Below are 6,000 nucleotides of genomic sequence, written 5' to 3'. Positions count from 1 at the left end.
AAACCTACTGGAGGTGGGGGGGGGGGCGAGTGGGGACAAGCAGGGCCCTGTCCCTGGAGAGTTTCCTCCTCGTTCTACCTGGGGTCTTGCGTTCAGAAGGAAGTTGGCGTTTGTGTTTTCATACTGAGGCACAAACAGTAGAACAAACACTCAAGTCAACATTGACCCAGGCGCCAAGACCCCTATGGAGGAAACAGAAGATCAAAGGGAGGCACTCAGCTCTGTTTCTGTCTGTCACTATTATTTATTATCTTCTGAGGTGGTTCCCAGGCCCAGAGGAGTTTTCGAGAACCCCTCGAGGCACCTGATTAAATATCACAGATTCATCTTTGATTTTATCAAGTCTCCCCTCCCGTCCTCAGCAGCCAGGGAGCTTAGAAATGGAGTCTGAGATCTCCAGGGAGAGCTACCTCCTTCATGACCAGGGAGTCCTGTGTTTAGAGCTTGGCTGGGAGCTCCTGGAGGGCACAGGCCTCCTCAGCCAAGTTCCTGGTGGGGGAAGTGCCACCTTGAACTTGTAAGGACCCTATGAGATTGCCGAACCTTGGGATGTAATTCTAGATGGAGAACAACCCTGGGTCCCTTGGGGTAGCGTCTCCTGGTTATCTTTAAACCTTGAAAATGTAAACACAGACGAGTTTAGGCATTGTGCCTGGCGTAACCAATGAAGCCAGTGAAACGACTCGTCAAGTCATCGCCAGTGGTTAAGGGAGTGTACGCACAATGGTCCTTCCTTCCGCAGAGCATAAGCTCTTTCCTTAATATCGTCCATCCTCATCCTGGGAAGGGGCAGGTGGACCCTGGATTCAGACGTTAAAGCACAGGCTGCAGAGTCCAGTGGGTCCCTCAGGGCATGGAGGCCATCTGCATTAGGCAGACACGGCTGGGGACCCTTTCTCGGCTTCATGGTGCAACTGGTCTCCCCAGAAGGAGTTCGGCAGAAGCTTGAGAGAGAGAGAAGTGGGGTGGGTGGGTCCCGGAGGGGGCTGGCAGGTACTGTAGAAGTCATCGAGTTAATCCATTTCTTCACTTTACAGGAGACGGGAGAATGAAGATGAGCGTCAAGCAATGTGCCTGGGGTCAAGCTACTGGTTAATGGTAGAGCAGCAGGGGAGGCTGCCTGTTCCCGCAGCCCCAGAGAGGGGCATCGGGGAAGTCTCCTCGAAGCCCAGGGGAGAAGCAAGTGCCATGCCACCCAGAAAGCCCAAGCACCAGGAACTGTGGACACGGGGATTCGTCTCAAACGGCTGTGCCCAGGTTATCCTAGATCACTACCCACATTATCACCTCCAAGCGTCTTTAGAAGTTCAGATTTCCTAGGGGGGCGGGGGCAATGAGCCTGTAGACAGAGCCTCCAAGGGAACCATTGCCCTCTGAGCTGTCGTAAAAGCTATTTAGCAGTAGAGGGCGCTGTTTACCTAAAATCCAAGCATGAGCCTTGGACAAGAGAAAGAATTCTGATGCCCCGAGAGTGGCCATCTAGCTGCCTCTCCTACCTCCTCCAAACCATGTCCAAACAAGCCCAACAGAGGCTCAGGTCATAAGTTCACAGAGAGCTCCCTGTCTTACTCAGAGACTCAGTAGCTGTCCTCCTTGTCCAGAAGCCCTTAAACCAACCTGCACCCATTGTGTTACATTTCCTCCTGTTCTGTTCCACTGACTTTGAACCTCGTGTCCATATTGCTTCAGAATGAATTGCTTCCCCGAGATGCCTTCCCTCTATTATTCTTGCTCGCCCAGCATTTTCTACCATGGTAACGTCCCTGCGGTGGGACACAGGGTAGGGTTGGGACAGCACAAATTGGGCCTAATATGAATACTGCAGATTAAATTTAACATTGAGAATTCGGGATACAGCTAGATCTTATAAACGGTAAATAAAGAGCGTTTGATTATCTATTGGGCTTACAGGTTAGGAGTCTGGTTGATTATCTATTGGGCTTACAGGTTAGGAGTCTGGTTCCTATAAATCATAGGCGGAAATCAGTATCACTGTTAGAAAAATGCCTTCAAGACACTTGAAACACTGAAAATAACCAGATGTCCCTAGTGTTATTCTCAAAATTTTAGTCTCATTTGTGGATACTGTTGACTTATTTGTTTTGAGATTTGGCCTTGGTCTGTATGTGGTGGGAGGTTTACCCTGAAACCAACAAAGTTTAAGTCTCGAGGCCCCTCATGGCTAGCCAAGCACCCTAGCAACCTCTATTCAAACAGTACATGTGTTTGTGAAATTTGCAAATGTAAGCTATTTTAATCACAAATTGGTTAAGACTGTTGTTTGTTTCCACTCTGACTTTCCCTCCATCATACCTGCCATCATAAACACACACACACACGCGCGTGCACTTTAGTCACTTCTGTGTAATTAAACATTGTCAACCGTCTTGGTGTTGAAATGGCTTCCAGGAACACCCCCAATGACCCACCAGTGCCACGAGACGAAGGTGCAAGGCCACAAGTCGTGCATCAGTGGGAACATGTCTTCGGGCTCCCAGCACGGGAAGTATGTCCCAAGCAGAGGATAAACAAACATACAGAGCCAGAAGCTTGTCCGGATGATTTTCCTGGTTCCCTGATATTCCTGTTTTTCATCTTTTAAAAATCTTCTACTTGGGCAAAACTATGGAGAAAGTAAAAAGATCAGTGGTCACCAGAGGTTGGGGGAGGGAGGATGGAGTAGGTGGGGCACAGAGGATTTCTAGGGCAGCGAAACCATTTTATGATACTCTGATGGTGGAGACGTATCCCTGGACATTTATCCAAACCCACAGAGTTTACGACACAGAGGCGGAACGCTACGGTAAACTAAGGTGATTATGAGGTGTTAATGCAGGGTCATCGACTGTAACCAATGCACCACTGCAGTGGGGGATGTTAATGATGGGGCCACGTGTGTGGGGGGCAGGGAATCTCTGTACCACCTTCTCTAGTTTGCTGTGGATCTAGAACGACACTAAAAACTAGCCTTATAGAAATATGCAGGTCGTTGTAATTCATTTACTCATTCCAAATAAGTATTCGCTAGGGGTCTCGTTATTGACGTGCAGTCAGTCTGTTTTTTAAGAAGTCCTCGGAAAACCTGGGTCTGCCCTGTTTGCACATCATAAATCCTTGCAGCTGTATGAGCTCATGCTTATAACCACGTCACTTTTCCATGTGGCTTATAAATATCTTGATGAAGAAATGGTATCTACTATTTCCTGTGTTCAGTACATAAAGTTGAACTCTTCATTGCCCGGAGTTGATAGACGCCTCTCATGATTCCCTTTGGCTGTCATCTGTAGGAATTGTGTTACTGGCTCATTGAGTATCTTGTAGAGAATTCTGTCTTGAGATCTCTGGTCATTTGGAGGTGTCTTGAGCTAAAACAGGGGATCACAGGAAGCAAATAATTATCCATGTTAATAGAAGGGAGCAGCAAATAGTGAACTCCCCATTCCAGAGACTTTAGAACTGCGTTCCTGCTAGAGTGAACGAGATGATCGTCGTACCGCTCCGATGCTCCCACCGCTGTTAATGACCCTGAGAGTCATTACCTCACAGACTGAGAGACATTACCTCTTTTTGTTTCTAGAAGTTTCCAAGTCCACTCCTTCCAGAAGGCAATATTAGTGAACGTTAGATCTCGTTTTCTCCAAGATCCTGCTTGCCTAGCATAAAAGAAATGGGGTTGTATCAACAACACAGATTCATGACGGTGAATCTTTCTTCCCAGAAATGCCACAATTCCGATTCTCCCAGAGCAGGTACAGAAGAGTGGAAGATAAACTGGGGATGCGGCTTGTCTGGTAATTCTTGCAGGGACCGTCCCTTGAAGAGATGCCTGTCATATCAGCACCTGCCAGCAGAGGGCGAGGCGTCCCAGCCGGTGGGAACGGAGTTGGCCGCCCTGCCCCGGGTTCTTTGCTTGGTCCAAGCGGATTACCAGGCCGGCTCTGCCGACTTCCCCATCTGCACCCACAGCCCTGAGGAGGGGGCTCCACCACAGGAGGCTGCGAAGAGCTCTGACTCTGCTCTGGGGGCCTCAGACTTGGAGCATCCCTGTGCCCTGGGGAGCCACCTCCAGCCTGCCCGCCTCCTAGAGGATTCTGGAAAAGATGCTCCAGAGAAACCCTAGGGAATGAGAAAAATCCAAAGGAACCCCCCCCCCCCAATTCCCAGTCCTGTCTGATCATCCCAACGACCTCCCTGCAGCATCCCACACCCCACAACGGGTCTTACGTAGAGGTGCCAGATATAATACAGGACACTCGATTCAATTTGAATCTCAGACAAATAACGAATAATCTTTTGGTATAATTCTGTCCCAAATATTGCAGAGGACATACTGCTATTTTACGAATAATTCTTTATTTGAATTCCAAATTGAGTTGGGTGTCCTTTCTTTTTATTTGCTAAATCTGTACCATGCCAGCTCTCCTGAGACACCTAGAATATTCTAGCCCAGGGCAGACCAAAAGCAAGCTTCCCTCTCCCTTCCCCCAGCCCCTTCGTCCTGAAAAACTCTGGATAGGATCTGCTTTATTAGGTCTGCTCTAATCTAAATCACTCACTTCACACACTTTCATTTCCTCAGCCTTGTTTGGTCCTGTCAAGAAAACAGGCAGGGGACTTCCCTGGCAGCCCAGTGGTTAACACTGCCCCTTCCAATGCAGGGGGAGCAGGTTTGATTCCCTGGTCAGGGAACTAAGATCCCACATGCCTCGGGACCAAAAATCCAGAACATAACACAGAAGCAATATTGTAACAAATCCAATAAAGACTTTAAAAAATGGTCCACATCACACACACACACACAAAAAGGAAAACAGGCAGGCCTGCACCTACACAGAAGGAAACAGAGATGCGGAGATTCTGACTGTGCAGGACATTGGCCTTGAAGGAGAGACTTGGAGAGGCTACCTGTACCTGCAGATACCACAGCTGGTAAAGGGAGTGCTCAGAGTCTCCTGCCCCTTCCTCCCAAGCACCAAGATCCCCCCAAAAGCGCGTGGCTGTGTGCCATGTAACCCACCACGGGCTCTGGGACAAGCCTGAAGGACCCCGACTGTGCAGGCAGCCCCGCCAGCAGGACACCTGGGCCGGCCTCGGCCTCAGTGGCCGCCACGCTTTCCTGTGCAGCCGCTGCAGTGTGGAGGATGCTGATAACAGGAACAATGAGGCAGGACTGGGACAATTAGCCCGCTGAGGGACTCTCCCGAGCCAGGCGGGATGGAGGAAGGATCTGCAGGTCCCAGGGGCCGCGCCGGAGACTGCCGCATGGTGGGGCTGTGAGGGGGGAGCCCAGGGCCCTGGGAAGGAGCTGCGAGGGCAGCCTCGGTATTGCTCCAAACCCCCCCGAGAGACCCCTCTCTCTCTGTGGGTAGGGCAGGGGCAGACAGGGAATCATGACCCCAGGAAGGGGCCTTCCAGCCTTCCCTGGACAACAGAGCAAGCATCACACAGCTGGAGCAAGGAGGGAGTGGCTCCCAGGATGACCGCAGCCCTGACCCCTGGAGGCCCGTGACCTCTGACTCACTCTCCTGCTCTCTGGCCTGTCCCGTGCCCAGCAGGAGGGCTCTATCAACACCGCCAGGCGTGCGGAGCGTCTGGGCGCACACGCAGGACACCCCAGCGGGCCTGCCAATCCCGCAGGTAGACAAGCCGTCGGGGCAGCAGATAGACAGAGACCTTACGGCTTGGCCAAACGTGAGGCCGAGTTGTCTCGGTGGCTGAGTGCCTGCAGAGGCTGCCCAAGTCACCCCGAGGGGAACTGCCTCTGCTCTTAGCCAGGAGTGGCTGCTGAGACATCCCAGGTGCCATCGTCGCTTCGTTTATGGCTCATGGCACGTGGTAGGTATGGAGCAAAGTGCGTAGACTGTACGATCAGATCTCCCCAGGCCAGAACTGGAGACCCCAGGAGGAACGGCCCAGGGGATAAATGATGTGCCTTGAGGATATATGTCTCTTTCCGAAATCCAGACTGGGTCTGCGTCTTTTTATTCATTGCTTAGCCCA

The sequence above is a fragment of the Neophocaena asiaeorientalis genome, unplaced genomic scaffold, assembly GCF_003031525.2.
Source record: "Neophocaena asiaeorientalis asiaeorientalis breed wild unplaced genomic scaffold, Neophocaena_asiaeorientalis_V1.1 scaffold633, whole genome shotgun sequence".
NCBI lineage: Eukaryota > Metazoa > Chordata > Mammalia > Artiodactyla > Phocoenidae > Neophocaena > Neophocaena asiaeorientalis.
This window is presented reverse-complemented; position numbering follows the sequence as displayed.